Source organism: Carassius carassius, chromosome 42 (assembly GCF_963082965.1).
Source record: "Carassius carassius chromosome 42, fCarCar2.1, whole genome shotgun sequence".
NCBI classification, from domain to species: Eukaryota; Metazoa; Chordata; class Actinopteri; order Cypriniformes; family Cyprinidae; genus Carassius; species Carassius carassius.
The window spans coordinates 2000132-2020295 of NC_081796.1; positions in this window are offsets into that span (position 1 = coordinate 2000132).

A 20164-nucleotide genomic window follows, 5' to 3' on the forward strand; every position below is an offset into this window, starting at 1 on the left:
GAAAACATCAGTTCAGATGGTTATACGATGGTTGTGTACAACTATATTGTAATGTTCAGACACTGCATTAAATACACAGACTATAGTGTTTTTCTTCTTCAGTTAAATAACCATGTTCAACAGTACAGTACACACATTTTCAACTGCACATTTTCATCACATCATCCCTCACTTCTGTCAAAATGTCAAATTAGTAAAATAATAAATTGTTTAAGTCTCCTGTTTCAATACTTATATTCAAAGTGTTCTCATATTTTCCAAGAGATTTCTTTCCAAGAGATTTTCATACTGCCCTGAGCAAATGTTGCTCAGGGCAGTATGACTGTGTGGGAGATAAATCTAGACTTGTGTTCATGTCAGATTTCAGTGCTGATTACAACTTATGTTCAACACTCAGTCAAACAGGAGTTTCCTTTAACCACAGCAGAACCAAAAAGTAAACATTAAAAATGCAAGCCATTTTTTTTTTTATGACCAAAAGTCCCTAGTTGTGCTGAATCACTCTAAATGCATCAATCTCAGTGCACTGTTGTTAGGACTCGATGATTGTTCTAGTTTGAAAGTTTTAGCCAAAAGATAGAAAAATTAATCTAACTATCAATTATTACCAAACTAGTGTAGAAACAGATATGCATGGTAACACTTTAGTTTAGGGAACAGTTCTCACTGTTAACTAGATGCTTATTAGCATGCTTAACATATTGGTTGTTTATTAGTACTTATAAATCACATATTAATGCCTTAGGGGCCGTTTACACAAAACACATTTTTCCATTACAATGTGCTTTTTCTATGTAAATGCACTAGATTAATTTGTATGATGACCGTTGCACTCTCTTATTGTATCTTATGCAGCATCTCACACGAGTGCCACGTTTTTAAGATCCTATGTCAAGTTAAAAAAGTTAAACTTTTACACGATCAATGTCAGCTCCAAAACAGTGGAGAAATCAGAAGACCCCGGAAGTGGGGAAGTGTTGCAGGTTTTGTCTACTGAAGCAACATGGCGGAGGACGTATAGTGGCTGTGTCCAGATACTCTAAATTACAACAAATTTACCCAATGAAAAAAAAAAAAAAAAAACGGTTTCTGGAGAGAAATATCTATCTATCCTGCTGTTTGGCTATTTTCTGTGTTTTCGTTATTGCATCACATCTCAAAAGAACTTCTCGAGACCCTCACAAAAAAATTATAAATAAAAATAAAAGCGTTAGCACTCAAATTTTTTGACAAAAAAGACATGTTCCGCGTGAACAGCCCCTTATTCTGCATGACCATATTTCAGATACACTGCAAGGGTTGTTTGATTTTGTGAACTTTTGAACCCTGCAGAAGGGGCAAAGGGTAAATGTAGACACAATAGCACTGTTTGTTTATAGCACTTCAAGCTAATGTTTAGTCTATTTAGCCTTTCGGGTGTCTTGGGAAGCACATCTGCTTTGGAATTGAAGGAAGCATCTTCAATTCCTAGTCATCTTGATGTATTTACTAAAGAACCCGAAAGCTTTTGATTTTTGACTGAATAACCGTTAAGGAAATATAAAAAAACAAAATCTGCAATCTTTTGAACATGTAATTACATTAATTTGCACTGAGTGGTTGCTAATAATGGATTTTGATTCGGCAGCAAACAAGTTACAAGCAGTAGTGTTATTAAAAAGCACTTTTCACCCAAACAGCCAGGTGTTTCTCTGCCCGTGTCTTACCTTGACCTTGGAAGGGACTGTTTTATACCTTAACCCCTTTCTTTTGTCTTCCTAAAAAATGTTACCAATTAATGGATGGCAGGGATTGGAGGGTTATTTTTAAGGATGAGGGGAGTGGAAGAGGAGAGAGATGAAAAGAAAGAAAGAGGACATTTTGAAAGAAGCCAGAGGGGTGAGGATTGAAAGTGGAGAATGTCCCAGAAGGTCAGGGATAATTAGAGACACTATAAGACTCAATGCACAGCACCCAGAGGACGAACACACACTCTAACAAAGACACACACACACACACACACATATCAAAGCTCTTGAGACAGGCCTACAAATGGGCCCATAGTAACACTCTCTAGCATTTATTCTGGCAAGAACATCTGACACCTGGAGTATATATGTGATGTTGCCTAGGAGAGCAATACTAACAAGTGTACTTAGACAATGAAAAGGTTGTCCTGCTAATTATTAAATATGGACTGTGGAAGTCTGAAAAATAAAAAAATAAATAGAATAAAATAAAATAAAAAATCATGAAGATGTACTTTTTAGCGACGAGGAAGGGTCTCATAATATTCCCTACCATAGAAAGTCCAATACCACACAGCCTGATTTTGAGCATATTTCCTGTATTACTCTTAGAAATTGATGAATTACGACGTGTAAACCTAAGTAAGTTATAATAATTTGTCTTCCTACAAGGACTAATATTTCTTTACACAGCCAAAGCTGAACACAAACATGTGTCCCTGAGGTCTTGACAGAATGTTTTTTGCTTCACATTTAATTACCTACAGAAAGTGAAGCATTTTTTTCTGAAATCCTATTAGTGTGATTGCTTGCAAGCTTGGCATGCTACAACTGTCATGACAGACCTTTCCATTAATGAGTGTGATCTTAGCAGAAAGTCTGAAAGAAACACAGCCTTGGGCATTAGCACCTTAATAGGGTCCAAATGTTAGGAATAATAGCTACCAGCTCGGTAACTGTATTGGGCTTTATATTGTTTATTTATGCATGTGAAAATTAATTAACCAACTCAAGGAGACATACCATCTTAGCTGAGCTGGTATGACTTCTTAAATACTGTTCATAACTGTTCTGACATTTTGAAAAATTTCATTTTATGATCAAATTAACTCACATTTAATCTCATCTCGCATTGAAAAAGCCACTATTTTTTTGTGTTTTGTTTACATACCCCCCCCCCCCCCCCTTTTCATTCAGTGTTAACTGACCATCCAGGCCTCAGGTTGGGAGGCTAGGACAGTTACACAGTTAAACACCTCTTAAATGAAACCAGCAGACGTGGGTAATTCTGCAGCCTGCCAGTCAACCATGTGATCGTGACATATACACGAGACAAGTAATGCCATTGCTCTCATAATATGATCCAGCATAAGTCGACTCCTCAGACTGCCCTACAATCTCATCATGTGTCCATTGCGCCAGCAATAGCAAATCTGCTGGAAGTGCACCCAAGCAACTCTCCTGGTTACCGGGTAAAATTGTTAACTATAATCTTCCCTCTTCGACTGATGAGCTGTGGGCCAATAGAATGTGACACAGGGTCACCGTGGCAACCTGCATCCTGTTTTCAAGGTTATAGAAACTTGAACAAAATGGCATCGCTCAGGGATCTGCAGAGGCTGGATATTAAGTTCTGTTTTAGTGGTTTTAAATATTTTGCAGGTCAGTCTGTAGTGTTAATGAGCAACTTTGTAATTAAATTTCCGGGGACAAACATCCAGGCCAGTGCAGGCAACTTGCACTATATAACTGCATGGATCATTGTATGTAATTGCCACAACTTATTTAATCGAAGCTAAACATTTTGCATGCAAAAGCAACAGCACATGGCATGCAAATATCAGCTAAATGTCACATTCATTAGGCAATGAATAAATCTGTGCATTCTGTGCCCCCAAAGCCTGCCAGCTACACATGCACACATTTGCAAATACACACTTAACCTCTGTCTCTTCAACATACAGTTTTGGGTTTCAATTAGTATTCTCCCTTCAGAGGTCAATTTCTGAATGCATTATGCAACCACATCGAGTTTTATATTGATGCATGTGTGGGTGAATATGACTTGCATTTAATAGACCTTGATATCTTTAATCAACATTGATCTGTAGAAGTGGCATTATTATGGGATGTTCATTCTGAATGGCACTGCAATCACTGATTTATATAAATCTCACACAACAATCTTTTCACAGTACTAACCAGAATGTTTATTTTCATCAGTCTCATCAGTAAGACTTTATTTTAAGAACCAATTATCACTATTATCTAGCATGCATATTATTAGCATGCTGGTTGTTTATTAGTACTTATTAGGAAAGCACATATTAATGCCTTATTCTGCATGATCATATTTTAGATCCTTTAATCCTACCCCATTCCTAAACTTAACAACTACTTTACTAATCATTAATAATGTCCCTTTAGACTTCCCATCATTTAGTACACTTTAACCCAATCCTTTTGTAACTGACTGCAAGCTCAAATTTATTTTGTAGTGAAATGGTCAGATCTCAAAATCCAATCCACAATAGATGCATAGAACCCCCTGTCCTGGTTGAGGTCATATCTCACTGGTCGCACTCAGTTTGTAAAATTAAAAAATTTTGATCAGGGCCATCTACAGTTAGCACTGGTGTCCCTCAGGGTTCTGTTTTGGGCCCACTGCTATTCATAACCTATTTATTCCCTCTTGGCCATATTTTCAGGAAATATGATATCCATTTTCACTGCTATGATGATGACACCCTACTCTACCTGTCTTCCACAACCTCTAGCTCTTTTTCTCCACCTTCCTTGACCAAACGTTAAACTTAATTTAAAGATTAGCTTCAGCCAACTTTCTAAAACTCAACAGTAAAAAAAACCGAGGTCTAACTCTGACTAAATCCTATAGTTTTTTTTTCTGATGATATTGATCATAGCACAATTTGTCCTTCTCAGCAGTTTAAGAGTCTAGGTGTCATTCTGGATAGCACACTGTCCTTTAAAGTAACATTAATCTGTCCTGTTTAATATTAATCATCTCCATCCTTCTCTCGCAATGAATAATACTGCGATTCTCATTCATGCTAGGGATACATCTATTCAGCACATTTCTCTAGTTCTCCAACATCTACACTGGCTCCCAGTGGAGTATCGCATTGATAAATAATAATAATAAATAAAAAAATAGCTTTTCACATTTAAGGCACTTCACAACCTTGCTCCACCATACCTTATTGACCGTCTCCACATACACACTCCTTCACACTCTTCCAGATCATCATTCTTGATTTCTCTTGTGTCGCCGTGTATACACTTAAGCACCATGGAAGCAAGAACGTTTAGTTTTACGACCCCTCGCCTATGGAACACCCTTCATCCCAATATTTGCAAGAGTAACAGACTGCATCGCGTATAAAGACTCACCTCTTTACCTAGGATTTTGAATGACTTGCTCTTATTAAACCTCTACCGTATGTACAGTCTGCAGTTGAATTTTGTTGAATTTTGTAATGGTGACAGGATCTGTTTGTCTTTTGTTACTCATTCTTGTATATATATATATATATATATATATATATATATATATATATATATATATATATATATATATATATATATATTTATCATTTTGCTTGACGTTAGGTGTTTAAATGGCATTATTATTATTAACCAAGTTATTAACCAAATTATTATTAAAACATCCTACATTTCTTTTCCCCATTACACTCAGATGTACATCACAATATGAAAAATATTGTTCTCTACTTCCATTTCATTTTAAAGCACCATTGCAGTTCAGACTTAAACAACATTTCTAGTATGATATATAATCTGTACTTCTTTAGGATAACTTTGTCCATCAGTAGACGTCAAACAGTAGTGTGTGAATCATAGTACTGGTAAGGTTTGGTTGTATATTTGTACTGTATCACATGCATATGCATGGTCTGTTCAAATTGTATGACAATATGAACTCAATGACCCCTCCCTGTCTTCGATTTCACCTCATACTGATCACAATGTGTCATTGTAAAACAGTTTCTGTATTGACAGCACTCTGTTTCCTGAAACAATCTTTCTTTCCTTCCTCTCTTCCTCCTGGGAGGACCACGGGTGGCTAGGCACCACACCTATATTTACCTCACCACCTCCTGCTCCTAGCCTTGGCCTTGACCTTTCTCCCCCAGGTGCCTGGCTTGTGGTGAGAATGAGTGACAGTGTTATAGACCCCTTTCTGGGTCCTCTGAGTGCTGGCAATTAGTTAAACAGAATCCTGAAGGCTGCCAAAGCCATCTGTTCCAACTGGGGAACAAAGAGGGGGTCTCACACCTTTTAATGGGCCTAAAGTGTTCGCCTGACGCAATTAGTCCACGCACCACATGAGGCTGGAGATGCCATACTGGGCTCGGCGTGAGGAAGGGTTTGTGAGGGGAGGAGAGTTTACATCACGCTTATCTCACTCCATGTCTAAAGCTTAAAATTACAAAGCCAGTCACATGGGGTGATTGTTGGGTCTTTGGTAACATGTTTGCCACCTCAGAACCTGAAATACATCCAACTTAAACCAGCTGCACCAGAGAAGGACTGGTAGTCATAAGCAAATGTGGCATTCTATCCAGAGTCAGATGTGGAAAATTTTACTTCGTAGCTTCAGAATATATAAGCTTTCTGTTGTCCAATGCTTGCCTGAAAAATCAGTAGTTCGGGATCAAGAACTATCTGTCTGTTGGTCTCACCATTTGTAAGAGCACTGCAGGTAGAGTATGTTGGAAAATTTGTAGGCCATACAGGAATTTTGTCTCACCCTCAGATGTCACATCCACGCATGAAGCAAATAAAATGGGAAGCACTTGACTGGTTAAATTCTATAGGATTTCAAAGCCATCATGTTTACACCTGTTACGATGATCACTTATCAACTAAATGCTGAATTTTCAAAAGCATGTAAAGATCTGTGCCATTGTTGCTGTAAACTTACACAGCATTCCTGAATGAATGATTTATTCATTGCATGATGGTCTGTTATTGTAAGGGCACTGACTTTTGGGCACTGACAAACTGTGATTGGTTGCCTTACAGCTGTTTCTGTTAGTGTACTGTAGATATTTGGAAATCTAAGCAATTCTCGCTACTTACCATTCTCATGTAAAGGATTTGGACACTGACTGGTCCTCCTTAATATGCTAATTACATTAATTAGGGGTCGTTTACAAAGCAGAGATCTGAAACCTTTCAGCTGTGCACAATTTCAAAATCATTCGTGATTTATAGATTCCACTTCTGGTAGAGAGGTTAGAGCACTCTTTTTGGTGTACATTTGTTTCTCTGAATCACATGCATGCACATCTGAGAAATCATGGTGGTTTAAATTCAACATTTTATAAAGGAGGCTCTGGGTTGTAGGACTCATTTCTGCAGCATTCTATAAACATTCAAACTTTGAAACATTTTTTTTAATTACAATAAAAAGGCAGTCTCAATTCTACTATGAATGTAACATAATCCCTAGTAGGAACTTGGAAATTCCAACTTTTTGAGCTTAACTGAATACAACATGAGGCAGGAATATCCTTATATTTCATGAGACATGATGTGTGATTTTAAAAGCCATGTGACAATCATACCATAATCCTGGCCTTGGAATTCCATCAACAAGAATGGTCGGAGGACTAGATGGAGGAATGTCGGTATTATTGCTGATGAAAGAGAGGCGTTCGAGTGCTGGTTGTGGTACATCATGAGAGCACACTGACTTGGATTGAACATGGTTAGGCTGGTATGGTATTTCTAATAAAGAGACCTTTTCATTGTTAACCACCCCTGAAGAGCAGTACTTACACTTGATTTGATTCTGGACCCGAGGATATTGATACAAACTCTACAGCATGTAGCGGAAAAATCAATGGTACTGTGGACCTCATTTAAGATGAAGAGGAAAAAGGGAATGATAAATTAATGAAAGAGTCTGCAGTATGTTTTGAACTTTTAGGTAACATTCAAACAGGTTCTTTCCTCAACTTACCTTTTATATGGAGGATTTTTTTTTTAACTGTACATTGTATAGGCATCAAAGAACCTGAAGACGTAAGCAAAAGTTGCTCTGGGAGTTAGACTATCTAATGTTGATTCAGTGTTGAGGATGTTGATGGTGTTTAGTTTAAAGGTGAACATTAAAATAGCAGCTTTCTGCTTCTAATGTTTTGCTCACTCTGTGGGTTTTCTTAAATTTGAATTAAATTAAATTTTATATTAAACTTAAATTTTCTGCATTGAGCTAAAATCTCAGTCCTCAGTTATGGGTTGGCAGGATTTTGACAAGTGGTTTAGATAATATCTAAAATAATCTTGGAGTTATTCTGCAAGTATTTTTTCTCATAATGTATCTGTCAACCTCAAATCTGGGTGCTATATCAGGGTCCCTGGCTCACACATCTGTTTGTACACAGTACGCCTACCTTGGGGTGATGAGTTCGAAAGAGGCTGGCATTGAAACATGAGCCTGGTGCAAAATAAAGCCGTTTGGTAGGGATGGGAGTTCTGGTAGAAACCAATAAACTGTGAATTATATTATTTTATACATTTATACCACTTAAAATAAATAAACAAATAAAAAAAATATAAAGTCTGTTTACTACAAGTAAATCTAGACATCATTACATCAAAAACTACAAAGAATATTGTTTGAATTAGGGATAAAAATGTGCTTATAATAGAATGTTTTTATTATTAATTTCAAACTATCACTAACCCTTGTGCTGTGCTGAAAATCGTTTACCTCATTTTGTGTTCCCGGTCAAAAATGACCAGCATTTTAAAAACAAGCTTTTAAATCTCTTATTATGCAATATTTTCACCAATTCTTCAATTCAAACATTTTGTCAACTTGTTTTCTTTCAGTTTTGTGTTGCTTTTTGGAACTGCTTGATCATAAGCCTATTGATCTGAGCTTATGCACCTCAGTTTTTGAGTAAATAAATAAATAAACAACAACAACAACAACAAAAACATTATCCGTGGATAATTTTGGCAATGTTCAGATCACCTATGCTGATTGAAAGGAAACTAGTTTGAGATTTAGTTAAACCAAATGTTTAACAAATATCTAAATTGTTTTGTGGAGTTGTTATAACCTGTGTGAGCAAAATCAGTAAGTTTTAGTCCAACACAATAGCATTAACTAGCATAAAAAAATAAAATAAATAAATAAATAAATAAAATATTTTTGACCAGAACACAATGTGAAAGTGAATAATTTTGATGTACAAATGCATACAGTTCTGTTATTATAGCATGTGCACAGCAAAGGGAGAGTTCCCTTAATGAAATAGTGCTCACTAAATCTCTAATCTTTCTCTGTCTGTGCATTAGTTCTGTATGACGATCTTAATTTAAAAATATGCAGTAAACAATTGACCATTCAATATTTAATAGTCTCAGTATATTACATACAGTATATTTAGAGTCAAAAATATTTTTTTTTTCATAGTAAATATCCTGTTCTCACCTTTGAAGAATGCGTACTAATGCAAGCATTCGTTCAGATTATATTGCTGCATTTTCAGTGAGATGTGGGCGAATACATTGTGCTTGGTCACACTCTCTCAGGCTGTACAGGCTGTAGTTTCATGTGATTTCTCTCATGTGCAGTTTTTGGAAAGATTTGGCCTACTTTGTATTTGTCAGTGCAATGTTCAATAAATGTTTCAAGTTGGCATGCCTCCACTGAAATAGCGTCCTCATATGTTATGACATAAGGAAATACATCCACATGTCATTACCAATCCTGAGTGTTATGATATTTCTGATGGTGTTTTTACTTTACAAAGTCAGTCGCTTGAGGCTATATTGAATAAGATCAGTAGTAAGGGGTCTATATGTCTTATGAGAGCAGTTATGTCATGAAAAACAGCCATGATTCCCGGAGAAGTGAAGATTTTAGATTAGAATCTAAGAATAAATTTATCTTGACACAAGTTGACTAAAAACACAGTCCCATAAGACTCTTCCTGGTTTAACATTCCATGGTGAAAACATTCTTATTGTGCAGGGAGAAGCAATTGTGCTCCTCGATAGGAGGGTAATAGAAAGGGAGAATGGGGGAGAGGAATGGAGAAGAAAAGGCTGGCAGGCACCCCTTTGCACTCTCTCCTCCTCACCCCATATCTCGCCAAATGGCTCCTCGAAACATTGTCCTTTCACAGACTAATAATAACTGAGTGTTCAATTCTCCAGGCTCTTTGGAGGGAGAGAGGGAGACAGAGAAAGAGGGAGTGATAGTGGTGATGATGGTCTTTGAGTGTAGGGATGATACATCTTGAGGAGGGGGTAACACAGGAAATAATTTGCCCCCCATCTTGAGGATCACACTGTGAATTGTGGGACAAGATCCTAGAGAGCTTGTGAGGGGGGCTGGTGGAGGAGATGAATGCATCTCACTCTTTATGCTGTTTTAAAAGATGGAAAAGAATCATACAACTGTAGTGAATAACAAAATTGTGCTGCTCCAAAAACTAGTGAGCTGCCTAACGAGACAGCATTTTAAAGCATCACAAGTACACAAAGGCTTTTAAAATACCTCTTTGTAGCCACATTCTAATGTTGCATTTCGTACACAATAGGATTTAGGATTTACAATCTCTCACAGTAACCAAATGGAAGCATTTAATCTGCAGCAGTTATTGTAGTATAACTGAGATATAATTATATATTTTTATTTTTGTATTTTGTCTTCTTTTTATTTAATTTTTTGTGTGTATGTGATATTAATTGTTTGTTTTTAAAACTAAACTAAAAAAAATATATTTTATTTATATATTTTTATAATATATATATATATATATATATATATATATATATATATATATATATTTTTTTTTTTTTTTTTTTTTTTTGTAAATTTATATACATTTATTTCTTTTTATACAGACATTTGAAAAAGTTTCATTATAATATTATGTAGTACCCCATTGGAACGAAGGAGTCCCCGGTCGGAGCACTTTCCAGCACTCCTTCCAGAGACCGCAAAAAGGCCGGGTACTCTACACTGCCATTCAGCCCGTAAGCACAGACGACAGTGAGAGACCTATCACTGACCCGAAGGCACAATGAAGTGACCCTCTCGTTCACCGGGGTAAACTCCAACACTTGGCGGCTGAGCTGGGGAGCTTTGAGCAAGCCCACAGCAGCTCACCGCCTCTTATCCTGGGCAACTCCAGAGTGGTAGAGAGTCCAGCCTCTCTCAAGGGGTGTGGTTCCAGAACCCAAGCTGTGTGTGGAGGTGAGCCAGACTATCTCCAGTTGGTACCTCACAACCTCCCACACAAGCTCAGGCTGACATGTCATCCATTGAGGAAGCAGAGACCGAGGGCTCGGAGGTGAATTCTTCCATCACCCAAGCTGAAGTCACCGAGGTAGTTAAGAAGCTTTAAGGTGGCAAGGCACCAGGGGTGGATAAGATCCACCCTGAGTACCTCAAGTCCCTGGATGTTGTGGGGCTGTCTTGGTTGACATGTCTCTGCAGCATTGCGTGGCAGTCGAGGACAGTGCCTCTGCATTGGCAGACCAGGGTGGTTGCCCCTCTTTTCAAGAAGGGGGACCAGAGGGTGTGTTCCAACCATAGGGGGATCACACTCTTCAGCCTCCCAGGAAAGTCTATGTCAGGGTACTGGAGAGGAGAATTTCGGCTAATAGTCGAACCTTGGATTCAGGAGGAAAAATGCTATTTTTGTCCCAGTCATGGATCTCTGGACTAGCTCTATACCCTCTCCAGGGCGCTGGAGGGTTCATGGGAGTTTGCCCAAGCAATCCACATGTGCTTTGTGGATTTGGAGAAGGCATCTGACCATGTGCATCCTGTGGGGGGTGAAGTCATACTTGTTCCCGGTGCATGTTGGACTCCAGCAGGGCTGCCCTTTAGCACCAGTCCTGTTCATTATTTTTATGGACAGGATTTCTAGGCGCAGCCAGGTGCCAGAGGGTGTCCAGTTTGGGGACCACATGATTTTATCTCTGCTTTTTGCAGATGATCATCTGTTCCGGATTCCTCCTGGACGCCTTCCCGAGGAGGTGTTCCGGGTGCGTCCCACTGGGAGGAGGTTCTGGGGAAGACACGCTGGAGGGACTATGTCTCTCGGCTGGCCTAGGAACAGAGCATGTGAGCAGAGCTGAGTGGTGAGAATTTCTGCCCCTCACTCATGTGGATGTTTGCTCCCCCTGCTCCACTGCTCAAAGTTGCACCAGACTGCTATGCTCAATTCAGCTCCCCGCTCACCTACAGTTTCATCCCACTCCGGTGAAATCGCTCCACGCACGCTCAAATTCAAAATTCCTCTGCATGCCTAACACCTGCCGTTTTGAACCGAAGTACGCCTGGGACACACTGCCAGCGTGGCAGATGTGGAGCGGGTTTGTTGCGTGACTGCTGCTTAAAAAATCTGCTTAATTTCTATTCTGTCACAGGGCCATGGTTGTGGTGTGGACTTGGACCACACCTGATTCCTGATAGGCACGGAAAGGAATATCAACACGCAGCAAACCCGCTCTGTGACGCAGCCTATATCCTATAAATAACTCACAGCAACAGCAAAATAGAACATATATTTATTTCAAACAAACACAACAGCGAACATCCAAGTTTTGAACACACATTAAAAGTTGGAGTGATGTCAGTCTGAGGCTTCAAACAAACAAAAAAGCTAAACATCCATGTGTTGAACATACATTACCGATGCAACCTCGAACTAGCCAACCATGAACCTATACAAATTTGTGTCGATTTGTGCATGCCCTAGACTCTTTGGATAAAATCCTGCTCCGCACTCCGACTATATTTTGCACGTTCCGCTCCCCGCTCACATGCTCTGCCTGGGAATGCCTCAGTTTCCCCCTGGAAGAGCTGGAGGAAGTGTCTAGGGAGAGGAAAGTCTGGGCCTCTCTGCTTAGACTGCTCCCCCACGACCCAGCCCCAAATAAGCGGAAGAAGAAGAGGAAGAAGAAAAAACAATCCAATCCATCATCCTGAAACCAATTATTATTATTTTTTGTCTTTGATTAAGTGCCTGAAATAAGATCTGGTTAACACGTTCAACATATTTTGTTTTCTATTCTGTGACATTAAATACATCAGTAATACCTCTGATTAAACATGACATTAAAACACGCTGAACAGGTAAACCCATTTACTCACTAGTCTGCTTTTAGACCTTGTGTTTATACTTGTGCACTTGCAAACTTTTCTAACTTTTAGATTTAAAATAAAGATTTAAAGTCTTGTGACTTGACTTTGTTTTAATTCACTTATTCCCGTACGTTAGCTTTTTACTTCTGGCAATTTGTATTTAGGTTTCAAGATTCATAAAATTGTGAAGATTATCATGATGGCAAAACCCATTGTCTTTTTCTTAAGTAACCAGGGTGATGCAATCTTCTGGGTTGGTCTACAAATACAGTATGCATAATTTTGGTGCACTCTATTTTCATAATCAAAAATGAACCTCGTTAAACACAGATGAAATGTGACATAGTAGGGAACTTGAATGAGAAATTAGTAAATAAAACGTAGAGCAGATGGAACTAGAGAGAGAGAGCAAATTGGACATGCAGGACCTCCCATGTTGTCTCCTGGTGACTCTGTGTGAAAGAATGCTCATGCAATAACCGCTCTCACTTCAGCATTCTTTCTCACTTTATTGCTCTTGCAATCCAAGACAAACATTGATAAAGCCAAGGTAACCATAGATACAGCCAATGCCCCCTCTTCTCATTCATTTTCTCCAACACCTTCAGATTTCTTCTGCCAGTGAATTATTTTTTTCTCTCATTTTCTACAGCTCTTCAAGGTCATTGAAACATAGGGTTCTGTAGGATGAAATTCAATGCCTATTTATGTTTCTGTCACTTTGAAAGAACTGTTGATTTTAACATTATATCTGGTCGCACAGCACATTTGGTCAAGTAGTTAGTGACTCTTCCTTCGCCAAACATCAATAGTAAGTTTAATACCTGCATAGTTAGAACAAAACTTCAGCATAAGCATTAAACTTTTTTGTGTGACTCACACAGATATAGACAGGAAAAATGAATCAAATCATGCATTTTATTGAGGGCAGGTGTGTGGTTACTTTCACAAGCTATCCAACTAATGATTTTGCTTATTGGATGATTAAACAATGACTTACAATGCTTTTTAAAAGTTTTGGGTCAGTAATATTTGTAATTCTTTTGAAAGTAAGCTCTTCCAGTCACCAAGGCTGCATTTATTTGATCACAAATATACATAGTAAAAAAGTAATATTGTGAAGTATTAATGACATTTAAAATTACTGTTTTATATCGAAGACCTTTTGTGCAACTGAAAAAAAGTGATTTTTTATCTCAATTCTGACCTTTTTCTCGCAATTCAGTTTTTTCTTCTTCTTCTCAGAATTGCATGAAATAAACTTGCAATTGTGAGTTACAAAGCTGGAATTGTGATAGCAACTTGCATTTCTAACTATTTTCCTCACAATTCTGACTTCTTTTTTCAGAATTGTGAGACATGAATTTGCAGTTGCACAACTGGGTCCAATTTTGAGTGGAAAAAATATTTTGTTACAATTTATATTGTAGTTATATCTCATAATTCTGAGAAATAAAAAAAAATCAGAATTGTAAGGTAATAAGTTCAAATTACCTTTTGTATTTTTATTGAGTGGCAGGAATGGGCTTCCGTAGTTCCTCTTCAGGAACTCGAGCTGCGTCGAAACGCTTTGGGGAACACGTTTAGTGTGAGCAACTCTGAATATCATATCTAATCTGTCTCATTAAAGAGCGTGACGTCACGGGCGAGGTGACGTAAGCGACCAGGAAGCTATAAAGGCACGAGCCGCGCAGCTGGCTTCAGCTTTGCGTATTTCAGCAAGCGCTCTGTGTGTGCATGTCATTTTGTCTTGTCAGTCTTATTTATTGTTGTTTGTCACTATTAGCTCCTCAAAGAGTAAATAATAGTCAAAGAGCAAAGCTAAGACGAGACATCTGAAAGGAGAATCCAGATCGCGTTTCAGATTGTGTGTTCATCATGGTTGGGAAAACACGGTCTGTGCGCAGTCTGCCTGGGATCGAGGCACGCTGTTTCGGCTCTTGAGGGAGCCGACTGCCTGCACTGGTACAAGCCAGTGTGGACGCTTCGATCCCGGTGGACTCTTCGCCAGCATTCCTTGCGGTGTCTGTCCCGCTTTCGTCGAGGCGGAGTGGAGTCTGCACTCGCTGGGTTCGCAGATAATATCTGCTGGAGGGTATAGAGACGGGCGCATCCCTATCTCCTACCTCACCCGCCAGATCTGCCCGATCTCCGGGTTCGGAAGCCCGAGTGTTGCGGTCCATCCCGAGTGACGGCCGTGACGCACCGCCTTTTTTTCTCCGAAGAGATTGAAACGGAGGGCGTCGATGAACTCGCAGTTGCACAAACATAAGCTGCATAAAGATCAGTTGCACAGACAACAGTTACACAAGCATCAGTTTCACAAGAATATTATGCCTAACTGTATAACGAGCAGCATTAATGAGGAGCGCAGCTCACGCAGTCAGCTCTCGGGAAAAAATAAGGGGGCTGACTGTGCTTCTCGCATATCTAAGGATGGGTCGAAGACGGCTCTGCCTATCTCCACCCGTGTTCCCTAGATTTTGAGTTCATTCTCGAGGTTCGGAAGCACGCTCAGCGGTTCCTTCCCCCTCTGTGAACTTGCAGCTGCAGCTACTTATCTCCGAGGAGATTAATATTGTTTGTGTAAGCAGCTCGCGTGCTGCCAAGGCAATGCGTGTATTACATCATTTCAGTTTGGTGTGAATCTTACCAAATCCAGACCGTCTTTACTGATTGGTTAACTGCATTAATTCTGAGGAATTAAATTCAGTATATATCTGACTATGAGAAGTTAGATATGAATTATATCAACAAGGCAGACCGTGTTTACTCGTCTGATTGTTTGTTTGCATTAAATTCTGAGGAATATAATGACATTTATCTCACTCTGAGAAATTATACATACTGGAGGGGCTGCTGGGCGGGAGCCGCCCTCTCAGTCTATCGTCACCCACGCTCCCCAGCGTCGGGACCAGAGGCTGAAGCAATGCTCTGAATCAGGGTTTTCCCAGCCGAAGGCGAATCTGAGGGCCGTACTTCAGGCTGGGAGGCCCTCTGTTAAGAAGTCCTGACACGTTTCGGTCACGACTGCAGAGGGCGGCCCCTACTGGGGTAGAGCGGCGTACACCGCATTACACGGTGCCCATCTCACCTCAGCGCCCTCTGGGGGCCGGTCTGCCAACCCTGCCAGTGTTCCAGAGCGCAGCGGTCCCCAGCGAGCATCGTTCTCAGTATTTTCCGCCTGTGCGCGTAGCGGGACTGAGACGCTCGCTGCCCCTGGGGGGGCCTCTTACACCAGAGGTCAGTCTTGAAAGACTAATTCCCTTAGTAGATTATTTGGCAGCGTGGAAACTACTGCCAAATGTATCTCAATGGGTCCTGCACACAGTAGGAAAAGGCTACCGTATTCAGTTCGGCTCTGCACCGCTGATATTCAACGGGGTCATTCCGACGATAGTCGGCCCCAGGCAGGGTCTGGTTATGGAACAGGAAGTGAAAACCCTATTAGAGAAGGAGGCCATCGAGGTGGTCCCTCCTCAAGACATGGAGTCCGGGTTCTACAGCCGGTTTTTCATAGTTCCAAAGAAGGATGAGGGGTTGCGTCCGATTATAGACTTGAGGGTCTTAAATCGTTCAGTCATGAGATTGAAGTTCAAAATGCTCACGATAAAGCATGTTGTAGGTCAGATCAGGTCCGAGGACTGGTTTGTCACAATAGATCTCAAAGATGCATACTTCCACATATCCATCCTTCCACAACACAGGAAGTTTCTGAGGTTTGCTTTCAGGGGCGAAGCCTACCAATATCGAGTACTTCCCTTTGGCCTTGCACTCTCACCCCGCACGTTTACAAAATGTGTAGACGCGGCTCTGGTTCCCCTGCGCATGCAGGGCATCCGCATTCTCAACTATATCAACGATTGGTTGATTTTAGCTCAGTCAGAGCAGGTTGCGGCTCGGCATCGAGTTCTCGCACATATGGGGGAGCTAGTTTTGAGACTGAATGGCGAGAAGAGTGTACTTTCTCCGGTTCAGAGAACCACCTATCTAGGCGTAGTATGGGATTCGTCAAAGAAGGCCAGTCACTCACTGTGAAACAATTTCAGAGATTGTTGGGTCTGATGGCAGCTGCGTCCATCGTGATACCTCTTGGCCTGCTGTACATGAGACCCCTACAGTGGTGGCTCAAGACAAAGGGATTTTCCCCGAGGGGCAATCCACTTTGTACTATCAAGGTCACACGGCGCTGCCTCCGTGCCTTAGACATGTGGAAGAAACCTTGGTTCTTGAATCAGGGCCTGGTGCTGGGAGATCCTTGTCGCTGTGTAATACTAGCAACGGATGCATCCCTCACTGGCTGGGGTGCAGTCATGAGTGGCCACCCTGCCCGTGGTCTGTAGAGCGGTCGCCATCTGACATGGCATATCAATTGTCTAGAAATGCTAGCAGTTTATCGTGCACCTAAGCACTTCCTCCCAGACCTAAGGGTTCACCATGTGTTGGTGCGCACCGACAACACATCGGTGGTCTCTTACATCAACCACCAGGGAGGTCTGCGTTCGTGCCCCTTGTACAAGCTGGCTCACCAGATCCTTGTGTGGTCCCAGAGCAAACTCCTCTCGTTAAGAGCAGTATATATTCCTGGTAAACTAAATATGGGAGCAGACATACTGTCGAGGCAGGGGCCGAGGCCCGGGGAATGGAGGCTTCATCCCAAGGTGGTGAAGCAGATATGGAGAGTTTTTGGCAGAGCTAAAGTAGACCTCTTTGCGACTCAAGAGACATCACAATGTCCCCTTTGGTTCTCTCTAGTTCATCCAGCTCCTCTGGGACTGGACGCTATGGTACAGACCTGGCAGAGGCTTCGTCTGTACACCTTTCCCACTTTTGCTCTGCTCCCGGGAGTTCTGGCAAGAGTACGCCGGGACGGGGTCCGTCTGTTATTTGTAGCCCCGTTCTGGCCGGGCCGAGTATGGTTCGCAGACCTGGTCTCGCTCATCCACGGCTCTCCATGGGAGATACCGATCAGGACAGACCTACTCTCACAGGCGGAGGGCATGATAATTCACCCTCGCCCGGAGTTGTGGAAGCTGTGGGTGTGGCCCCTGAGGGGGCACAACTATTAGCAGCTGGTCTCTCAACCGAGGTTGTTGAGACCCTCCTCCAATCCAAAGCACCCTCAACCACCCTTCTGTTGGCTATTACCTCTCTGAGGAGAGTAGGAGATCTGCAGGCCCTTTCAGTGGCCCCTACTTATCTTGATTTTGCACCTGGCATGACCAAAGCGTTCATATACCCTCGAGCGGGATATGTTCCTAAGGTTCCCTCCGTCACACCACGACCTGCAGTGCTGCAGGCCTTCTGTCCTCCTCCCTTTTGGGAACCTGACCAAGAGAAGCTAATTTGTGTGTGTCCAGCTCGAGCTTGATGCATACGTCCACAGAGCTGCCCTGTTAAGAAAAATGGACCAATTGCTTGTATGCTGCGGTCCCCCCAAGAGGGGTTTCCCTGCTTCTAAGCAGACTATTAGTCGTTGGATAGTTGAGACTATCAACACCACCTATGAGTCCTCTGGTCGTCCCCCGCTGTCGGGAGCCAAGGCTCACTCTACACAGGGTATTGCGGCCTCTAAGGCCTTTCTAGCAGGTGCATCCATGCTGGACATCTGCAATGCGGCGGGGTGGTCCACGCCTTCTACTTTTGCAAGATTCTATGGCTTAGACATGCCAGTCACTCCAGGCACTTCAGTCCTCTCATCCTAAGCTGTGCTCTTCGGATACACACTAGGCAGGGGTTTGATAGTCTGGCAGCGTTGGTACTCGTTCCCCAAAGCGTTTCGACGCAGCTCGAGTTCCTGAAGAGGAATGTCTCTAGGTTACGTATGTAACCCTATTTCCTCGAGGGAATGAGATGCTGCGTCTCGATGCCATACCCCCGGCACTCCTGCTGGCGCTTGCTGGTACTCAAAGCTGAAGCCAGCCGAAGCCAGCTGCGCGGCTCGTGCCTTTATAGCTTCCTGGTCGCTAACGTCACCCCGCCAGTGAGGTCACACTCTTCTATGAGACAGATTAGATATGATATTCAGAGTCGCTCACGCTAAACGCGTTCCCCAAAGCGTTTCGACCCAGTTTCCCTTGAGGAACTAGGGTTACATACGTAACCTAGAGATGTTTTCTATGTGGATATGTTGTAAAATATAATGTATTCCTGTGATCAAAGCTGAATTTTCAGCATTATTCCTCCAGTCTTCAGTGTCACATGCTCTTCAGGAATCATTCTAATATGCTTATTGCTGAAGAAACATTTCTTAATGCATAATGCATCCTTTTTCAAGAAACAAACAAAAAGTCTTACTGACCTCAAACTTTTGAAAGTCCTGTATCAGTACACCATGACTCACAACCCTTCAACATTGCGGCAGCTTTTATCTGGGCAATATAAAATGCAGTATGTAAAATTATAGTTTTGGTTCGTAAATCAGTGGAATTGTCAAAGCCACATCTTCAAGGTACTTATTATGAAACATGACATTTACGTTCATAAAACACACAAACGCTACATCATTAGCTCAGTAATCTATCATGTCTTGTAAATAACAGCTTTATCTTGACAGCTGTGTGTTTGTACGGCTCGCTCTGCTGTTTTATCACGTGAAGGCAATGTTTCTTAAGCACTTAAGTGAAGGAGACATGCCTGGATGACTGACAGACTAAAGTAGAGCCTCATGCAGTGTATTTTTTTTTAAAACTTGACATTATTCCTGTTGTAGGGGTCAAAGGCCATCCCCCAAAGAAAACAAAAAGCTCTTTCTCTCAGTGCACATTCCTGTAGTCATTCCTGTAGTCAAACATCTTGGAGAAGCTGAATGAAAAAGGAGGAGAGAAATGAAAGCTTGCTCTGTGGAGACTGAAGGTCAAAGGTCAGGTCGTACCCTAAGGAGGTACACGACAAGGATGTGATGTGTTTTCACTCACTGCCCCACGTTCAGCTGCCCTTTCTGAAGGTTTGCCCTAACTAATTTTGGGTTAAGGGTTAGCCATGTTTGCCAAAGGTCTAGATCACTTTAACACAAGAGGTCGACAATTTTTCCCATGAGGTCTTCAATATTACAAAGCAAATCAAGTCACCTTTTTATACCTATTTATATAGCGCTTTATACAATACAGATAGTGTCAAAGCAGCTTTACAGTATTAAACCGGAAAATGGTTTGTCGATAATGCAGGAGGACAATAGTAAACACAACATTTTTCAGTGAAAGTCAGTTCATTATTGTTTCAGTGATTTTATCATCCAGCTCAGTTCAGGTCAAATAGTGTCTGTGCAATCAAT